Below are 21,891 nucleotides of genomic sequence, written 5' to 3' on the forward strand. Positions count from 1 at the left end.
AGGCTGCTTAGCACGGGGCTCCACAACACGGTGGAAGAGCTGATAGAAGACCATCTTTCTAACCAGAAGGTCCGACTCAGAACTGCGATGGTTAACTGCATGCTTCACCACATTGGCTGGGCAGCCCAGAATGTCACTCCGCTTGAGGTACTCCCAGACGCTTGGCAACTAAAACTAAAGATGCTATCTTTGCTTAGAAATATGAACCCCTTACATGACGAGGGTCGCCGAAACGCACAGGCTCAAGTGCTAAAAACCACCCTTTGGTGGGGATAATGCAGTTATCTACACAGAAGCGTCCAAACATCGAAGGCAGCAATACGCCATCATCGTGCTACCTCCAGAACCAACCTCCTCGCCTGTACCTCGCTTAGGACCCAAGAAATGACGGCAGCAGAAGAGGCAGAGGTTGGCTCTCGCTCAATCAGGGGTTCGGAGGGTAGTCATCGATTCCCAGCAAGCCTACTGGAATTACCAGTAGGGTTGGGTGTCCTGACCTGCACTGCGAGTGCTAAAAAACCACTCCCCAAACGGTTCCATTCAGCTCATCTGGACACCCCCTCACGCTTCAATGGAGGCCAACAAATACGCCCACCCAACAAGCCTGCGCTTTTACCTCCCGTGCTATGGAGCTGCACGAGGACGGTCACCCGCTTGTCACGTTCAGGGAGATAACCCAGCATTATCGCCTTCTGAGACAGACCGTACCTTCACCTTACCCTGACCTTTCCAGAGAACAACAAACGACCCTACGGCTCATACAATCCAGGCTCCCTCCCACAGCCTACGCGTCTTCACCTAATGTATCCGAATCGCTACGACGCTGAATGTAAATCTTGCTCAGAAGTAGGAACACTCCGCCCCGTAATCGGGGTGTGCGACTTTAGCCCTGAGCACCCTCCTCTCTTTCCGTCAACTACCCAACAAGAGCAATGGGAGATGCTGCTGTCCAGGCCCTCTCTACTTACTCAGCTTCAGCGGGTGGACTGAACACAGGCCGCAAGGACTGCATATGCGTCCCACAGAAGAAGGAATCACTCCCCAGAGCTGCACTCTGGGCCGTTCAGAAATCTGAACAGAAATATTTCTTCCTCCTTGTGCTTCTCTGCCGCAAATGTCGTCGCCTCCTTCCGCGGCGCAGAGACGGAGAAGACATATCGTCTAACGCCGGGTTGGAGCTTACTTTAATTTTATAAAAAACGTTTCCACTCGTGTGCTACACCAATACAACTCAACCAACATGCTCCATGCTTTGATTTAACCTTACCAAGAATATCTCTTTGAAGTAATAAATGGTGTGGTTAAGTGCATTTCACTTCTCTCTGGTTTTGCTATTTGTAGAGTGCTGTGAGGGAATTTAAGTGACGTCGCATGGGTAATCGTTATGGGTGCCGTTACAGCTTTGCTTTCCAACCACATTCACGGGGTGGATTGGCAAGATTTTTTTATTTATTTTTTTATCTGTGGATATTGCGCGCAGCTTATCTTCACTATCAGGGAGGCGACTGTTTAAAGCGGCAACGCAGACAAAACACAAGTTTGATTCATTCGAAAGAATGCCTCGTAGTCATTATGACACCACTTTTAACATAAACTTCACACAAATAAGCTATATTATTATTAAAAAAAAACGTGAACGGCCATGCGACTCACTAGCTCATTTCCTGCCCTAGGACCTATGATGTAATATGCGCAGCTGTGCGATTCACTTAGGCCGGAAAAAGCAAACGTAAGTTAGGCAGGGATTATAAGCTTGTTCAACGAGCCATTTTCGCTTAATTTTAATGCATGTTCATTTTGCAGCAGTAAGAATGGTAGGCTGAAACAATGGAAGTTACGAAAGTACACGTAAACATAGAAGTATAGAAGTACAAGTGCGTGCTGCTGTTGGTACTGAACCCACTATGCTTGTTATAATTGCACAGCTGTGCGACGCTTTGTGGTTGTCTCACACGACACAGGCCGATTGGCGTAAACGAAATTTCCTTGCGTGACCCTGTTTCTCCAGCAAGCGCAACGTTTTACGAAACAATTACTACCTACCGTAACAAAAACAAGCCAGGTACAAAAACGTTCAGAAACAAGACAAAGGCAAACAGATGGTGGCGCCATCCAGGAGGACTGACGCTAAAAAAAATTGTTCCGCAGTCTGCTCAAGAGTAAACAGCTAATGTTCGCCTGAAGACCAGTCCTTGTTACGTCATCGCAGACGTCACGAAACCCATAATTTGGTGGGAGAATCAAAATCTTAACTCAAACTCATTAATTTCTTAGGAAATAAAGCCTCGTTTACTGCCGGAGAAGCGTTAGGGACGCTATAAAATACCAAATCTTTCGAATAAAACAAACTTGTACTTTGTCAGCTTGGCCCTTTTTCGGTGGAAACCAGTTTGCTAAAACCGAGGGCAGCGTAACGTGCATCGGATGAACTTTTAAACTGCATTAGAGGCTTTTTGGTTTCCAGGACGTCGAATATCGAAATATTTCGCGTGTGCATTTTGTGCGGATTGCTTGTAAACGAAGCCTTCTGTGGTATTTCTGTCGGCAAGTGGAATGCTGAAGTAACCGTAAAAACGATCGGTGATTTACGTTTGAAGCTTTTTATCCCCTTCAGGTCAATTGTCCCAGATCCTGCAATAAATTTTAGGGATTCGTATGACTTGTTACTTTAGCGGCCGTTAAGACCCTGTTTCAGTGGACGTGGTTAAGTGATTGATTGTGGGGTTTAACGCGCCGATGCAACGCAGGCGATGAGGCGCGCCCTAGTGGAGGGCTCCGGATTAATTTTGACCACCTGGAGATCTTTAACGTGCACCGAAATCCCGTCGCATGGGTGTTTTACGGCAAAGCTGTTAGCCTCTCGTTGGTCGAAAAATTTCGTGCCGCAAACAAAAAACCAAGGCAGAATCCAACAGTTCTCGCCCAAGGCGCCAAGCGCATGCGCCACGCTAGGCACGTTAACCGCCAGAGAAGCCCAGCGCAATCTTTCTTTGCAATCATACATGCGACATAGAGATCAGTACTCGTTAAAATAACCACAAAACAAGCATCGAGACCGCACGATAGATGATAAGGCGACTGTGAACAATGGGACCCCCGTACGTGTTCCTCCTAATGACTAGGTTTGCAGCTGCTCGCCAAAAAGGAGGGTGGCGTCATTCGAGGGCGAGGGCGAGCGCATGCGTCAGGTTCTGCCACCAAAGAAACCCAACGCTAGTGACTAGCCCGTCGAGATGAGGAACATTTCATACCCTCCCACGTGACATCAGCGTGTGCAGTGGTTTACAAAAGATTCTCTGGACATCCACTTTCGCAGGGCAGGATGGCGGCTTTTTCTTTTTTTTTTTTTTTTTTGCTTTTTGTCTCCATCAGAAAGGCTGCCGCCGCGGCCGGGAATCGAACCCGCGACCTCGTGCTCTACAGCGCAACGCCGTAGCCACTTAGCCGCCAAGGCGGGTGTCTCAGGGGACGCAAGGGATATTATAGGAACTATTAAAATGAAATAACGCCTTTTTCTCGCAGTTAGAGGGCTAACATTCAAAAACCATTTCCTCATCAGAGCTCAGTCGGTTGGTCGGTCGGTTGGACAGCCCCACCCCTGTCGTGATATATATACTCCCATGGTGAAATATTGACCCGCCGCGGTGGCTCAGTGGCTAAGGCGTTGCGCTGCTGAACACTAGGTCGCGGGTTCGATTCCCGGCCGCGGCGGCCGCTTTCTGATGGTGGCGAAAAGAAAAAACGCCCGTGTGTACGAGATTTCGGCGCACGTTAAAGATCCCCAGGTGATCAAAATGAATCCGGAGCCCTCACTACGGCGCACCTAATCTCCTACGTTGCGTCGGCGCGTTAAACCCTACGATCAATCAAATCAGGGTGAAATATTGCAATTGTGTCTGGTTTCAAAACATACGTTTTGTGCAGCTCCAGAGTCCACTCAGGGACGAGCATAAAATGAACACGGTAAGTATAATCCCACTGGGCAACATCGGCTGCAGCACCCGGAATCGCATACGGCAGCATCGAGAGAAACTGAGCTGTTGAAACCAATGTGTTGAACGTTTCACTGGCTTGTTGGCCACTGTGGCGTTCTAAGAAATTAGAAGGAAGATGAAACTGCTCCCATGGGCATGGATGTTCGTAATGTGAAGATGATTTTTTTTCAGTAAGCATGATGCCACAACTATGACAACGGCATTTGCTTTAACCTAATCGTCTCTGGTCCCCTTCAGAGCCCCACCGTGCCTCCCTACGCAGCATAGATCCTAAGCTCCGGATGAAGCTGCCAGAGTTACTTCCGCACCGACTAAAAACGTTGTACCACAGACTACGTCTCAAAGCAGCCCTCACGAAGTCATACCTCTTTCGACTTGGCGCCACCACAAGCCCTTACTGCCGTAACTGCGGATCGCTGGGAACCATGGAGTACTTGCTGTTGGAGTGTTCCGCATGCATGCTAGCAAAGTGCAATCTTGTGCAAACACTAGAACTCCTAAGCCAAGGACCAATGACCGTGACGGTACTTTTTGGTTCATAGTCCTTATCATCAGCTGAACACAAAGCACTGGCGGATGTTTGACTGTATGGACGCGGTAGATTTCCTTGAAAAGTTTTGAAATTGAAAATCTATAGCATATTCTTCAGACTACTTCGTCGAAATTCTCGAACAAACTGAACGTTATATATTTTCTTTTTTATTTTGTTTCTTTCTCGGCTCACTTCCACCCTGCAATGTATAGGGCATTTTCTTTCATCTCTTTCTCCTTCCTCCGCTGAGTAGCATGTAGGTATATAAACATTGTGACAAATATATCCGCTTTCTCTTCTATTAAAACACTTTCTATCTCTCTCCCTCTCTGTCTCCGAAAAAGACTCACAGTGGCGACTATGCGGCTAAAGCGCTGAACGACTGAGAACAAGATAGCGTGTTATAATCCAAGCCGCGGGGGAGAGGGGGGAGGGGGTATTTCTGGTGAAGACGAAATTCGAAGAGACTCACGTGTTCGATATTTTGGCCCACATGAAAAACGGCCATGCGGTTTAAACTAACACCTCAAACTCCAATGCAGCGGGCCTCCTAGCCAAGGCATCGCTTCGGCGAACAGAACCAGAGTTCAAACCTTCGGGTCCGAAAAAGTGTATCTCAGCCTCAAGCTTTCAAGCGAATATTTCTTGGAGCGTCAACTCTACTTTCCAGTGATTGTTGGGCAACCCATAACACTAAAGTCACAAGAGATCAGCTGAATTCGATCGGCACTCTCCAGTAATCAATTCACAACTCTATCGCGAGAAGCTATACACCGCCGTCCTCGTTTCGCCAGCGCTAGCCAATCGATATTACGCATGGTTGCTCTGCGGCCGGCCGATCGCACTCCGAGTCGTCTAATCTTGCTCTTTCGAGCCAGAGTTGCTCAAAAATTTATTCGTTCGGCAAGAAATAGAATGAGACTTTTCGGGAGCAAGAAACTGTAATCACCCCAGCTTTGAGGGGGAGCTTCACTCCTTGCAGTGAAACTTTCGATCAAGTTATTTTTTTCGAGTGGTGATGAATGCGGTGGAGTTAGCTACAAACTTACCAGTGTAGTTGCCCGTAATCATACCTTGAAACAAAGCCACCTTTCAACCTCTTTTCCTTACACTTTTCCTTCTCAATTGCAGGTTATAACACCGTAATGCCCCCTTTCGAAGTGTTTTTTGGTAAAAGTCCCGAACCAAAATGCGCTTGACGTTCACGCGGTGTGGAACGATAGATCAGCGGCAGCTGTTCGCTGCGGAAAACGATTGGAGCATTGCGTCAGTAAAATGCGTTGATTAAACTGTTCAAACGACTTCATGATATTGTCACGAATGGAATTATTTCGCGCCCAGCGACTTACGCGCTACCACCATATGTAAGGAACAAGCGTGCACTTGCACACGGTACTTGTTCCTGGTACATTCACAGCACTATACAAGATACTACATGGTGAGTGCTATTCGTAAAACATTTAGATTACCACGTCTGAGCCATTGAGAATAGCTGCACGGAAGTAAAAAAAAGTGTAGTGTGCGCTGCGGCTGGCCGCTTCGTTCCTGCTATGCCTGGAGGAAACTACTCGAGATGGCATAGATAGCACAGCGCTGTTGCCTCTGTAACTTTGCCTGCCTGTCGCTAGACCGTATCTGCAAAAAAGACAAAAAAAAGGAAGAAAGCTTGAAATCTTCTACATTTGTTTCTGTTCCTCAGTCCCTCACCCCAATACGATGAATAAGTTTCTAAAGCCGATTAACACGGTCCTCTATGACGTGCCTTTATGTGTAGTATCGGGCCGGTATTCTGAGAGTCGGGGGTTCAGGTCCCACCCAGCGAGCATGTATTTCTCTAGTTTCTTTCATTTCAAAAAATTAAACTACTTCAACACGAACAACGGAGCGATTCCTCCCCTTTGCCTTCCTTGGCATTCTTGACTGCTGGCCTACATATATGCCGTCCGACGGCACTCTAGCTGATCGCTGCAGACGTGGCTAGTGTGCCGTCCGACGACATTCGAATACTTAAGACTACGCTATCGCCGACCGAAGCGTCTGCCGTTGTAGTGTAGAGGATACGTCTTACCTTGTTGATCCCAAGGACGGTGGTTCGAGACCTCCTTCTGCCTCTATTATTTTTTTTTTTCATCTTTATGGCTTAGGTTATTTTAGGCGTTTTAAGTGATTTCTTTGTGTGCGTTAGGTCATGTTATGTTATGTTTAGGTTAGGTTGCCTAGCTTTACGTTATCTAGAGCGATGCAGTGCCAGACGTGGCACTTTTGTTGCAAAACGCCGGTGGACGTCGATATAGTGGAGTGCTTATAATACCGTCGGACGGCACTCTAGACAGTGCCATTACAGAAATGGGTGCGGGCCTAACGCCGAGGCGGCCCCATCGGCTGTGCTCACACGCCAGACCTGCGCGCGGACTACCGAGCTCGCCTGTACTCTTGCACAACCAGACCTTGCAACCAGGTTCGAGACACCCTGTCAATAAACCGCATTATAATACGTATATCAAGAAGGGAGAGAGAAATGGCTCTTTTACAGTACACGTTTGTACTAATGGTTTCACTCGGCAACGTTTGCTTGATTTACGTGGTACAGACCACGCACAATTGCGTTTCGCGGTCGGCTACAGAAACAGCAGTTGCAGCCAGGCGTGAAACGAGGAGAGAGATCTGGGATAATAAAGGCTCGTACGGGGGAGGCAAGGCAGGCACGCGATGCCTGACGCCAGTGTACGGTAGGAAAGAAAGCACGGGCCTCCGAAGTGCATTGTGAAAGTGGCCCGCGCAACCGACCTCGGCCATTAATCACTGCCGTGTGCCGCTCCCGTTTCGAGCACGTGTTCTGATTCCCGTTTGCAATAAATCTCCGCGCTGCGGCCGATCGCATCCGTTTTGCTTTACTCATTTTCCTGTTCTTGACAAATAGGCGTTTCGGTGGCCCCCGTGCTTTAGTTGCTGCCGAAATAAAACGCATTTTTTTCTTTCTCCTGTACACTTCATAGCTCCCGTAGGAATTTCGTTCCTTCTCTCTTATTACGTTGTCTGCGTTACATCTCTCTATATCTCGGCCATCTTGAGAGGTCTTTTTGCTTGCTGGAAGAAGGACGATTCCTTTAGCCGCGGTCGGCCACAGTGTCGTGTGTCCAGGGAAACAAGACGTGAGTTTAAGTGTTTTGCATTATGTATACGCGTTCAAGCACGCCGTCATTATGCGGTGATACAAGAAGCAGGCCAACAAGAGTAAGACCATTAACTCGACGGGGAGATGAAAGCAGATAATTCAGGGGGCACAGAATGAACTAGGGCATCCCAAGAAAGGAACAGATAGTGGAACATAGAAGTGGCCTTCGTCCTGCAGGAGACGAAGGCCATTACAAATGATGGTGATGACCATAATGATAGTCATGATGATGATTAAGATGGTGGGGATTAATATGGTGGTGGTGTAGGTGCGGGTGATGATGACGACGATGACGTCGACGCAGCCAAACGACAATTAGGGAAACGGCCATGAGCTTTCGACGCAAACTGTCATCATCACTGGCCATTTGACCTGAGCGGGTATGTGAGTGTCGTGGGTGGGTATGTTGCCGTCGCAGTGAGTGGGATTTTTAGTACCACCATGGTGCAGCATCGTACAAGCGACATGTCTTCCTCCCGAAAGCGGAACTGAACTTTGTACCAACGCCACCTGCAAAGTATTAGCATTGCCTGCTGCGTCACAAGCTTTCCAATTGGACCAGTGAGGCATGGCCTCCGTGATCAGCTGCTGGCGGCGCGCACCGCTGATCTCCCCTAGTAGAGGTCAGTGGTGCGCACAGCCGATCGCAGATGCCATGAGTGAGGACGCCTAGTTCGGTCACTCATCCGCGATGAGGCGCGTGGAATCGGGCGTCCCGCCTACCGCTAGAGAAAAGCCTGTACATTTTTTATCGTTTTCACGAGGCGGCGCTTCTAGGAGGCTTACCGGAATGCTAGTGCGCGGAAAAGTGCAGGAGAGAGCAACACGAGTGTGGCCGTTTCACCATTTTCGTCTCAGGCGACAACCAGCGTCATACAAGCGGCGTTATCTGAACCCTCTCCTCACTAAAGGCGTACACTGGGTTTCATGCGCGTCTTGCTAGCGCGAGGAGCGGAAGGTAATTCACGTGTTTGTGTCTTCATGAGCCCACTAATCCCCTGTCATCGTGTTTTGTAATCTTACCCATCAAAAGAGGGATGAGTGTCGCATCCCTTTGCTTTTTCTTGGCATCGCTTATAAACTGTGGCTTTAATAAATTTTGTTGATGGTAATGTATGCGCTGTAGGCTTAACACTTTTGGGCACAGCGAAGTAAATTTTGGCTGGCGTTCTTTGCGATCCCCTAGTCTAAGCAGTACGTCGAATCGAAAAAAATACCGGTTCGGTTACGCTTCGGGTTCGGGTAAAACGATGTCATTGCGGTTCAGTTCCTCTTCGGCTAAATTACACACCGAACCGGTTCACGAACCTGTTCGGAACGATTAATTATAATTAACTGCAAAAAGTTTGTAGTTCAAAGGAACCGTGAATAAAAAGAATACAAGTTTATTTCATAGAAAAGATGGCTTTGTCTCGATAGCAACGATGTCGATCACAAGGGCAACTGTAAACAATTTGGCTAGATAATCGTGAAAATAAGTAAAGTTGTTGCCGTTCAAAAGGAACTTTCTTGCATAGCCCCTGGGACGTCACCGGGACTTATTTATGTGGTTGCAGCTGCCGACCAAAGCCGCCGCGGCTAAAAATCAGGTTTGTGAGATTAAGTGGTGCCTAAAATCTTATTTTACCGTACCTCTTTATTGCTAGCATGAAATTAAGTGCCTGATAAATCTGTTTTCCCACATTTCATCGCCGCTGACGTTGGTTAGTCAAACTTGAAGGTTCTTCGATACTTATTATTATTTTTTAACACGAAAGAGTTTTATTCCGGGATTCACGAAGATTTCACTTGCGTCATATCCGTCACGGAAGGGACGCCAGTACAAGGAAGCACGCGGCCTGTAGAGGGTGCACCCCTGCACACAGGATCTTCTTGCAGGGAAGCAACCTTTTGTACTAAGGAGTACGTTATACCAGGGTTCTTCAATGCCTTTCTGGTCATGAAACTTCGCCATCACGCTATGGGAGAGCTTTGTTCGCTGCCGCGCCACGGCGCTGGTGTTGATCGGAGGGCAGCCGGGGGCGTGATCAGAGCGCGTTTGGCAGGGAACGGACCACGGAGTAAGATAAAACAGACGCTCGCCGCCTTATCAGCAGTGCGCTTTCGCTTTACATGTCGTGGGCCGCTCAAATGGACTTATCATTTCGTGAGTGGCGAAAAAATTTGCTGCGAACGGGCATGCCGCTACTGCGTTCCTGCCTGCTGGTCTGGCTATAGAGCAGCGGCAGCCGCCCGATGCCCTCCGATCTGCGGTAGCGCCACTCGCGGTAGCCTTTGTCCCCGTACGAAACTTGGCCGGGAGTTTCATGACCAGAGAAGCATTGAAGGACTCTGGTTATACTTAGGGTTGTTTGTTTTCGGGTTTTATATTTTAACACAAAAGTGTTTCATGCCGGCAGGCACCAGGATTTTACTTACCTCATATCCGTCACGGAAATGACGCCAGTACACCTTTGCCGAAGCGACCCGCCAGCAGGATGTCTCTCGCCAAGCACACCCACAAGACAGCCGCCGACCCGCAAATCATGTTCAACCGCACATTTCGCTGCACATTTCACTTCCGTGTTTTACCGATTCCTCTGACAGAGGAATCAACCACAGTTTTTTCGTAAATGCACCATCCTACGGGACCGGTATAGCGTAGGGTGCGTTACCAAAGGCTTTTATTTTCAAATAAAACAAGGTCATGGTTTGTTTCCCACTCATGGTTGCCTTGAACTCCCATGTAGAGTCTGTAAGGAGATGCAGCAGGGGAATCGCGCCGACCACGAACTTAGGCGACTTCGTTATGAAGCTTCCAATAACGCCCAGGAAAAGCAAATTCTGCCGTCATTTTTATACCTGTAGCAATCTTCAAGAAATGGCACAAAAATTTTAAAAGTTGCCAACTAATGCGTATTCATCCTTTCCAGCCGCTATTTCACGCAACGACACTTTATATCAGAATCCGATTCAGTATCAGTTTATTAATACAGTAAAATACATAATATGTGCAAGATATACAGAAGGAGGTAGGTCCCACAGTCGATGACTGTAAGGGGACCTTCTGTGTAAAAGTGATAAAAGTTTAATAAATGCAGCAGAGAGGCTGAGAAAAAAAAAACCTCAGTAATAATGGTTAGATGCAAATAAAATACGGATACACGTATGCAGTGTCACGGAAAAGTTAACAATCAAGACAGAACATTGTATGAAAAGATAAAACAATAAATAAGTGAATAAGAGCCACACAAAAAACAATTGGAAATACAAAAACAGGCCAGCTATTAAACATTGTATATTTTCAGCTTGTTTTTCATTTCATTCAGTGGTCAGTGCACGTGATGTTTTAATATCCAGGGGTAAGGTATACCAAAATGCGATCTCAGAGAAATAAAAGGTCTGCTTGCCGTAGTTAGTACGAACTTTTGGTAAGATAAAGTTATTGTTCAGGGCAAACTTCGTGACATTAGTGTCTGTAAGCATAGAAATTTAAGCTGATAAGTAAAGAAGTTCGTTGTTTATCGAGAAATAAACCATGAAGAGTCGGCTTTAAATCTGTGCAAAAATGAATTTATGGGATGGCACTTTGCCAAAAGGTGCCGGTTCTACTTTAGCGTTTGCCGACGAAGTCAGGTAACTTCCCAAACACTGGATCGCCTGTTCAGGGGGTGCTTGTACCAATTTTTTATACTGGTTGGTGTCCTGCGGTACCGAAGTGCCTACCACTTTCTTGTAGCCAATGATACGGTCCGGCGTGGTATTACGGTTTCCAGAAACCCCGCATGGTAGGCGCCTTTTCCCATTTTCAAACTGGTGGGTGGCCAGTGGCTGAAGTCGGGGAGCAGCAGCCTCCCATCTATGCCGCAGTGGTAGAGCGGGTCCAAGCCCTTTATCCCCTGCCAAGGTGGGTGCCCAACGGTGCCTGACGCCGCCCAAAGGGGTTCGAGGAACCTCCCACATAGCCTTCCATGGCTGCCTGTGGTCAAGCTACAAGCGTTTATTCCCACGTTCAAGGCGTCCAGAGGCTCCGGGGACGTTTGTACCCTTTAAAGAAACCGGTGGGTATCCGGTGGTCCAGGATTCGAACCTGGTACCTCCGGCTTACCACACGAGTGTGTTACCACTCGACCTTCGCCGTCGGTATATCAGCGGTTTTATATAAAGCACCATGAACCCCTCTCCATACCCAGAAATTTTAAAATGCGATAAGTAGGCAATTTTAGGGTGTGGGTCGCTGTTTCGCGGTGCAGATGTCTGGTGGCCTTCTCCTCACGTCCGTCGGGGAACGCATGAAAACGTGCCATCACGTAGTTATGCACTACCGCCTAAACATAAATAAATATACTCCGCTTCATAAATCCCTCAACAATATTAGGCGAGGTAATCATTAAAAAGCTATTCTTTGGTTGTTTTAGCGTTCGTTTTGTGCTGATGACTTTGCTTGTATAGTCGCAGCGAGACCTGTATCTGGAAGCGCAACGCACCTGCACGCAGTCAGTAGTGGGATATTCGCCGGGCGGCCAGCAGAAACATACGATTACAATATTGGCGCACATTTCCTTCCTCGAGTTGCGACCGCGAATAGAGAGGACGTTGATAATGCTGCGATTGACCTAAAGGGTAAAAGTTTGTGGATGATCATCTAACTGATAGAACGTAAAGGAGATGGTTGAACCGTGTTGTCGTGAACCGGTAACCATTATTTGTTTTTTCTGTTCTGTTACGGTTCGTCTCCAGCGTACTAAAAAAACAACGGTTCGTATATCACCGATAAAAATTACCACTAAGAACAACTCTCGAAGCAGCTGAAAGAGGATACCTGGTAATTTCTGTCATCTTGTCCACAGCTTTTGCAAACCGCAGATTCGGCTAGCTTTATCGACATGAACTGCTCTTCTTCAAGCACAAGAGACAGGTAACTGCGATCAAGGAGAAAATAACAGAAAGACTGATTACGATAACCCGCAAAAGTAAAAAAAAAGTAGAAATCGTAATCTTATATATTGATGGGATGTGTAAAAGGAGGACGCGCTTATGCAAACTGGATTGTCGGCTGAGCAAAAATCGACTGTACTTATTGCGGTTATTGTAGTCGTTCAAAGCTACTTGACAAGGGCTCGTTTCCGCTTTATTCCAGGGTGAGCGGAATTGATAATGCTGATTTACATATGAGGTAGTGTGTGCTCCCAGGCGAATGTTAACTTAGGAATCGTTGAGTTCAAAGAATATAAAATCGTTGCAGTAATGTTTTAAATACGCAGAATTTTAAGCGAACCTAACCGAGGTCCGAGTTTTGCATTATTCGACCGTCTCGGTTGTTCAATAAGTCGTCTGCGGTCGAAGTGAAGTCGCCGTGAGTGAAGTCGCCATTAATGAAGTCGCCATGAGCATATTACGGCCTTTGTATTGGAAGCAAGAGCTTGAATTAGGTTACTATCAATCATATGACTTCTATTTATCTGAAGTCTTAGGTACAGTTTAAGCTTATATCACACATTCGAATGAGGCTACCTGGAAGAGGGGAAAATAGGGTAACAAGTGGAAATGTATGGGGCCCATTTGTGCTTGTTCACAACTGGGACGCGGATGCAATCATTACATATATTCACACCAGGTTTGAATTAAAAAATTGCCGCGTATCTGGTCCTTTCGTTGCAAATTTCGACGAAAGACGATAGTCGACTGGCGCCCCTGAAAAATAAATGTCTCCCTTTTCTTTCCCGCTCACCTCTCATGCTGTTCCTTTCCCGTCTCGTTCCTCCACCGATAACACGCTAGAGGTTTGCTCAAGTCAATTTAAATTTACCGCGTTCCCCTGCTCCAAGTCGGGTGCCTCGGTGCCAATGCTGCCGTACGGCGGATACGCGCGTGAATCGAGGCACCCTCTACAAGGCTTATAGAGCTACGTTGCCCTACACCACGAGTGTTCCAAGCGGAACGGGGAACCTATCTTGGAACCTTTCGTTGTCGTTGCCGTTTGATTTCTTGAATGCTGTTAGGAGCACCAGTAGCGCGGGCAACCGCAGGCAACGGTTTTCTGCAGTCGATGTAGTATTTCATGTGCTATCGCAAAAACTAAGTATCCGTGAATTTTTTGATAAAGGAACGCTGCAAATATGACTCATGTATTGATTTTCTGCCTTATATTTGCGTAATGCCCTGTTATTGTTCAACAACGTTTACAAGTGTGAGCATTGATACCGGAATTAGGCGTTTAGATTTGGCTGTGGGTATATAAGACTATAGGGACCGGGCAGCGGGACGGGTGGCGCCACCACTCGGCGCTCCCCTCGTCAGTCGAATGAGCCGGTGCATTGGACTACACAGCCTCCCGTTGTTTTTGTCGTGTTTGCTTCGGTGCTTTGTATGTTTTGGTGGCGTTGTAATCAGACATGTGAGATGAAACAAAGTCTAAACAGATGTGTTGGGTCCTTAGATGCAGTAATGACTACGTAAACTTGTCGGACGCGTCTAAAGTTGGGTATCGGCTGAATGGCATGAGCGCTTTTTGCAGCGATCTGCGCTTGGCTCCACCCGTTCCGAGTACGAATAAAACTACTATTATTAGTATTATTTTCTTCTTAAATGCACTCACGGCTACGCAAACTTATTGGATGCTTGTAAGGTTGGGGAAGGACTACATTGACACGAGCGCTTTTTGCAGCGCTCTGCGCCTGGCTCCACGCGATCTGAGTAGGAATAAAACTATTGCAATATTAGAATTCATTTCTACCACTTTAAATTATCTTCACTGGTTGCAATGACTACGGTTTCCACGCCAGCCTTAGCTCTGGGATACCTCGATACGTGTGCTTTAAATAGAAAGGCACCTGCATACGAGATGGATTATCGTGTAGCCATAGAAATGTTGCGGTAGTTTACACTTTCTGTAACCGTGGCGCTTTGTACCTTCGGTTTTGGTGAACGACACTGTGACAGCATGGGAGCCTGAAAGCCGAAGTGGAACTCCCACGTTTGTGGTGGTCATTTTATCAAGAGCCAAAGTTATTCATTAACTCAACAGCCCAAGCTACAAACCACCCCTCCTCTCCTTCCCGTTTTACCACCTGCGTAGAATAAAGGCTGGCACCGATAGTTAAAAAATGTGGCAGTGGTAACATCAGCCGGTGTTTTTTATTGCTTAAGTATTCTTTACAGAGTACCTAAAAAAATCGTGTAATGCCTGGTGAAGACACCAAAAACGCGCGATTAGTTGCCTCAAATATGGGTGCATGAGCCCGAGTCCTCCACCATAGACACATTTCCGACACGCTGGAAAAAGTTTAGATTTGGAGAGGGGGTTGGAAGTTCAAAATTAAACAGCAAAATCATCTAGCCCTCAGTCTAATGATTATGATGGTTGAACACAAAGCTTTCTTCGTGCGAAATCGAATGGGAAATGGTCAAAGTCAAACGCTGTGATCAAAAGACCAAACTGCCTGCTGGTCAAATTCGACGCTTAACTAGTCAAAGTTTAAATCCAGAAGGCAACCAAGGAAACCCATACGATAGAGCTTTGCGATAAACCATCATCGTCGTTAGACGGAGGTGTGCATGATCTTTCAAGTGCAGGTGGCAGCTTGTAAACCGACCGCAGCATTCAGTTGTGAAGCTGAGTACAGGTTTCGGGCACCCTCCTGTCTTGCGTCCTTCAGCCATGCAGGAATTGGTTTTTGAAAAACCATTTACCAACTAGCCAGCAACCATTGCAATTCTTGAAAAGGAACGCTTCTCCACAACAAGTAATAACATTCTACTATCATGCGGTATTTATTCTATCAACGATTCCCGATTACTGTAGTAAGAGCATTTCTGTGAAATTAAACACGTTTCAGCCGTAGGTAATGAAGATACGGAAGCGTCGTCCGTCACAATTTCTGTTTTGAGGTAAATCTTCAAAGACACCCTCCAACTTTGTCTTTCGCTTGTGCACGACGTCGGCGCCGTTTCGTCATCAACTGCCAAAGGCCAGCGCCGCAGCATTCCTAGATCGGTTGCACACACCGGCTTTGTGGGAGCATTTAGCGGCAATATACTCCTGGATTCGTGAAACTGCATGCAGGCATGAAAAAATTGCATGAAGCAACGAACTTTCACTTCCAGCTTGACTTCCAACTTGGCGCATTGAGCGTCGTCTGCTATTTGTAAATACTGAGTATGGGCGTAAATCACACACATGGCATGCCTCGTAAACGTCACATCCGCGCTCGAGATTTGCCGATCTGAAAAATGCACGTGGGGTTTCGTTCGCTTTGCCAGCCGCACCGCAGAAAAACGACAGAAAGCCATGCACAACAACGCTGCGCTGACCGCCACCGGCATTCCACTGACGAGTGGTTCGCCACGGGCGGCGCTGTTCGCTGAAACGACGGTGGTGCCATACAACGGCCGCCCGGTCCCTATTGCGGAGCTTCTGTTTCACTTTTTTGCGGGGTGCCTGAATCGAATCACAGACAGACAGACAGACAGACAGACAGACAGACAGACAGACAGACAGACAGACAGACAGACAGACAGACAGACCAAAATTTCTGCGTTTAAGTAGCCCAAGAAAGGCTATCGTCTATAATATCGGTTCGGTTCCGGTTTTCGGTTCGGTTCGGTTCCGGTTCGTCACCCTGAATCAAAGTACTAGGTCTGTTCGTCGGCTAGTTTCTGCAAGCAATTAAGATTTCAAAAAGAGTTTGAAAAAGTGTTGCAGGGCCCCTTTAAGTCAAAGGCTGCTAGGATGGAGGAGGAGGAAGGCGGTATGTGAAGGTGCAGTGGACCAGCGCGCGCCGGGAAATGTACTGAGGAGCGCGCGAGAGGGTTACACGCGCCACTCAAGGTCAAGGTCAGAGTGAACTTGCCTCAGAAATGCGCAGCAATGCACCATCTCTTCCCCTCCGAGAGAAGCCCACTTGGAGTACTGAACACCACCGATTCTTTTAAAGAACTTTTTTTAGACCTTGGTAGAGGTTAGTGCACCCAGACACCAGACGGCGTAGAACCTACTTCTCAGGTCCCATATCTGTCCGACTACATCCCGTGGTCACGTGACATCTAACTGCCGATCACGTGCTCCGCCGCTCGTGGACGAAGGGCAGCAAGTGACGGATGCGTTTTGGCCAAGACCGGCAAGAGGCACGGGCTATAGGCGTGTGCAGGGGCCTCCGCGTCGCCCGCGTTCACCAAGTGAAACATCACTGTAATTTTTTTGCGACTGTAGCGATAGTTTCCTAAAGAAGACGAAAACAAGAGTCTGACTTCCTCGAGCCGTACACGGGAATACTGGACACTGGCCGACGGACGTAAGTTTTGATAAACAGATTTAGTTTTATATCGTATGCTGACTGGACGAGTAAACCCGCATCTCCGTGTGTCACCTGTTACGCTTGATCTGTCACATTTTCGCTGTTTTAATAAAAGATTCTGGGGCCTTGATATTTTAAAATGCGCCTTCCTAAATTTCAACTGTAAACATTACATTTCTTCTCACTAATGCTTCTATGTTTTGTAGTAAAGCTAACTTCGTAGGGGCTAGGCGTTTAAGCGCTCCATATGAGAAATACAGTGCCTGGGAGGTGCTTAATAATAGGTCATTGGGCCTCCATACCCTGATATCAGAGTGCTCGTATTTCCTTTAAAATGTATTCTGAGCAATGAATTTGTTTTGCTAGTGCAGCCGATTTTAAATAGGCAAGATGTGCAGTGAACAAGGGGTGTAATGGAAATATGTATGAAAGATCTTCATTTTCTCATATCACACCACTTATAGTGTTACCATAAAAATGTACCCCGCAATGCATATGAGTACAATGTTGAAGCAGCCTTTAAATGCGCTTGCTGTTTAGAACGGCTGCTTAGATGTTTATGCGACAACTCCCACGTGGAAATGACTGCAATCTTTTAAAGACGATAGTCTTTCTTGGGCTACTTAAACCCAGAAATTTTGGTCTGTCTGTATGTCTGTATGTCTGTCCGTCTGTCTGTCTGTGACTCGATTCAGCCACCCGGCCAAAGCAAAAGAATGCCTGCGCAATAGTCTTATATAGTCACAGCTAAATCTACCCGTCTTGGTCCGGTGTAATGTTCATACTTGTCAACATTGTTGAAGAAGAACAAGACATTACGCAATTATGAGACAACAAATCAATACAGGAGTGATATTTGCAGTGTTCCTTTATAAAAATTCAAACATGCTTGACTTTTGCGAAATTAAATACTTCATCAACTGCAGAAAAAGAATTCACTCCGCCGTCGCGTGCTGCCGCCCGCGCCACTATAGCTTCTGGCGCCATTTTAAGAAATCAACCGGCAACAGTTGCACAAGGTTCCACTAGATAGTTTCCACGTTCTGCTTGCAACGCACGTGGAGTAGGGAAACGCGGTTCTATAAACGTTGAAGTAGGGTGCCTCGATTAACGCGCGTCTTCGCCGTACGGCAGCGTTCGCATCGAGACACCCGGTTTGGAGCAGTGGAACGCGCAAAATTTAAAATGGTTTAAGCAAACATTTGGCGTCTTTACCTTGGGAGCAGCGCGACGCAAGAGGAGCAACATGAGAGGTGAGCGGTAAAGCGAAGGGAGGCATTTACATCGCAAAAGCCGATAAAGACTATCGTCTTTTGACGTCATTTGCAACGAAAGGAGCAGATACGCGGCCAGTTTTTTGAATTTTCTACTTTTTGTCTGTATCAGCTTTCGGTCTGTTTCTTGCTGTGCTTGTGTCGTCGCTGTTTGTGTTACGCCTCGCACGGGTGTTCATTGCAAATATGGCGGCCGTTTTTAAGTGTGTACGTTAGGGAATATAATTCAATGCGTCAGTAATAACCTACCTCATACCCGCTCGATGAACTCGACGATGGGCTTTTGTGGCTTTGCCTTCGATGACGAAGCCTCACATCATACGCAGCAGCCAACCAGATTCTCCTGTTAGGGTTTCTCCTCAGTGCTTATTTTCTTCAAGCTTCACGAGAAGCGTTTCCTTGGTGCGTAAATCCCCGCACCCATCCTAAATTCACTCCGGCGACCTTGTGCGCATGTCCTCGCTGTAACTTCGTTGAAGAATGTATACTGTTTTAGCACCAAGCTGAACGGTCACCGAAGGAGCGCACGTCTAGGCGAGTTGGCTCCCCCTTTTCCTTCGTTTCTTTCCTCGATTTCGTAAAGGTGCTTACTCCTAGCTCTGGGCAAGAGTCGTAACAGTTGATCACTTCGACGCAGCGGCTCAATTTTCGGTCACGACCCGCGCAGGTGATGTCACCGAGTGCCCCCGTGCTTCCCACTGCGTTTTCTGATGATCCTGTTTCGGGTTTCCCGGCCGCAGCGTCACTCGATCGAGACGCGATGGGAGATACTCGAGCAAACAAACACTCTGCGGCACAACGATGCCCTCCGGCGTCGCGGCTGATGCTTCGGAGGTGTTCCCGTAGCAGGCTCACACGCACGCACACACGCACACGAGGCTGATCGTCCCTTCAGCGTCGCTCACAGAAGGCGCTCGGAAAACACGCCGGGTTCTCCGTATTCCACACCGTTAGCCCTGTACCTACAGCCTGATTTTCTTTCGCTGTGGATCGTTGCCGGTGCCGCCCGCGTCGCTCCACGCAGCAAGCAGTCATGCGCTGCGTCCCGCGTTCCGGCACCAGTCTGTCGGAGAGACAGCGGAGCCAAAGAGAGGCTGGTATTTATAGCAGGGGGTATGTTAGGTTGTTATCATCCTGGAAGTCACCAAACTGGTATTTTGTCCAAGTCGGTCACAGACGTCGACCTTGGCGGTCGCGACCTTTCTCGACCGCGTGCCGGCATCCTCCGATAAGGCCGCCTGTCACATCTAGTGCCTCTCTCTTGTCAGTCAACTACTTACCGCTGATGCAATCGTTATTCCGCAGAAGAAAAAAAAAAGGTTTACTTTTCGACGAACTCCGGGACCTTTGTGATACGCGCTGTGCCGCTCCTTTTCTGCCGCACCTTCATTACTCAACACCCGAAAAAGGTCAAACAGTGATGAAGCCCTCTTCCTCCCCTCTTTTCCACTCTCCTTCCGCCGCTGCACCCGGATGCTTGTTTCAACAAGTCTGTGGGATTTACTGCGCGCCCAGGGAATACGTTAAACTAGTCAAGCCTTTCAGCTCGGTTATTTGGGGTCTACCACGGTGCACGCTCCAAGTTTAACCAGCAAAACGAAAGGGGGCAGAAAGAAAGGCGCCCTTTCTTCTTTTTTTTTTTTTTTGTCTAACCGGCGTTGGCTCCAAGCAACGCGGAGGAGAAGGAAAGTCCGAGCCAACATGCAATGGAATGAAGGCGAATGGGCGACACGAGCGGAAGGAGAAGTGTTGACATGCGCTCGCGGTGGGGCTCGGAAGCTGAATTATGCGGTTTTCTCCCCCCAGCGCGTATCTATACATGTGGACCCCCGCACTCGCGATGAGATGCAATTGGAGCTAATGTCCATTACCTGTGCGGGACGAGTCAGAGCGGAGATGCACCACCACCTCCACGGGTGTTCACGGCATAGCTGCGACTCTGACGGCGGCTGCATGCGAGCGTCGCATTTGCAAATGGGTTCGCGTACGGTTAATGTGAACGTAAGGCGCGTCGTCTCGCTTTACTGATGACAAGCCTCCGTTTGCGGTGGATATGCGCGGCTCCCTTGTACGCCGCGATGTATAGCGCGCACCGACCGACACGACGCTTCCTACTTAGCACCGGCGCTCGGAGTTTGTCGGGCGGCTGGATAGTGTACCGACTTGCATTATACGAGACGAGCTGGCACGAGCCGCTCCGATCTGGATGGTGCGGGATAATAGCTGCCCGTACACAACGCCCGTGGGAGAAATCTAATAAGCAGTTGTTGCTATTACTCACCTAGTTTAGGCAGGTGCGGTGGAGTGGACGCTAGTTCATTGGCGCCATTTCCAACGCCTCGTAACAATTTATTCCTGAAAGAAATGATGCGGCACGTTGAAAAAGAAAGTAACCTGTCGGTTGTCGTTATCTTGAAGTCGGACTGAGCTTATTTGTCTCAATGGGGACGAACATTGTCCCGGAAAACGGTTCTGGCTTTCATTCTGATCTTAATACACTAAGCTAGGTTGCATCACCTCTTTCTGTAGTGAACCTTTTCTGGGATGACTATCAACAAGCTTGTTAAGTTAAAAGTGCAGTTAACTATCGTTTGAAAACAACGTTCTTTCCCCTTTTATCAGCGCGGCTGAAACGGGTCCGGAAGGCTCGCATTTTTTAAAGTCTGCAACTTCGTGAGCGCTTTGTTCTAGTCTTATAAATCTAAACAAGGTTAGGGCTTGAAAACATGAGACAGTTTTCTTTCTGTTGTGATGCGTATAATGTACAGGGACAAAACAACGGTGTTCTCATATATTTCTAATGTGCCTATACACATTTAAAAACTTTCCCTTATCAGCTTGGCCACCAGACACGTAAAATGTAAATTTTCATCTCCAACACGCTTTATAGAACTTTTGGATTTCCGGTGCCATAGTAGATGAATTCATGTGCGTGTGTGCATGTAAACGTGTGTGTATGTATGTGTGTGTAAGTGTGTGTGTGTGCATGTGTGTGTGCGTGCATCCTAGCGCTTGGTGCAGCAACAAGGGCATTATGTCAAGCGGATGCGTCACTTGTGTTTTATACCGTTCGATAACGGTAACTTCAAAGGCAACAGTGCCTGTTGCCCTCCCTGTTGTATACCGATGGCCCTCATATATCGTGTGGCTATGTGCCGCTTCGGCCGAGGACGCTCTATTAACGTATCAGTAAGGCCGGTCTTTTAGCCCACGTCATCGATGCTGATGCAGCGTGTACTCACATCGTTATCTGCGTGTTACTCGGTTCCAGGATCTATTTTTGTCGTTAAAAGTTTCCTAGAAGTGCGCGCGCGTGTGCGTGTCTACGCGGATTGCGGCTAATGGCAGCATATCGGGCGGCGCGCAGCATTGGCTGTCCCTGCGTTTCCATAACATTGCGAAATCCAAAGATATTCTACGAAGCACCTAGGTTTGTACTCGCTAACTAATTACGCAACTGCGTGTGGAATGGACCAAATACACCCAAAAACAGAAAGAAGGGCGGCGGCTTGGGTAAACGGGCGAATGTCCGATGTAACTTCGTCGCTAAAAGTTGCGTCGGTGTTGGAAATGGCATGCCAGCTGGTACGGGGGGTGGAAAACAATTTGTACGGTAACTTATGGCAGCCGGAGTTTAAGG

The 21,891-nt window shown here is 47.7% G+C and overlaps 1 protein-coding gene across 2 annotated transcripts in view; it reads right to left on the bottom strand.

The window, feature by feature from the left end:
- Window positions 1-20,702, bottom strand: part of LOC144167552 (uncharacterized) — a 40,616-nt gene extending 19,914 nt beyond the window's left edge. Inside the window, exon 1 of one of the 2 annotated variants that reach the window (XM_077696784.1) lies at window positions 20,533-20,702. The gene's annotated coding sequence lies outside the window, so the exon portion shown is untranslated. Of the gene's footprint in view, window positions 1-18,500; window positions 19,297-20,532 lie in introns of those variants that run through there. The other variant, XM_077696785.1, reaches the window with a different exon arrangement.
- Window positions 20,703-21,891: the final 1,189 nt, after the last annotated feature.

Source organism: Haemaphysalis longicornis, unplaced genomic scaffold (assembly GCF_048455015.1).
Source record: "Haemaphysalis longicornis isolate Haplotype H1 unplaced genomic scaffold, Haemaphysalis longicornis Haplotype H1 scaffold_2, whole genome shotgun sequence".
In the NCBI taxonomy this organism is placed as follows: Eukaryota; Metazoa; Arthropoda; class Arachnida; order Ixodida; family Ixodidae; genus Haemaphysalis; species Haemaphysalis longicornis.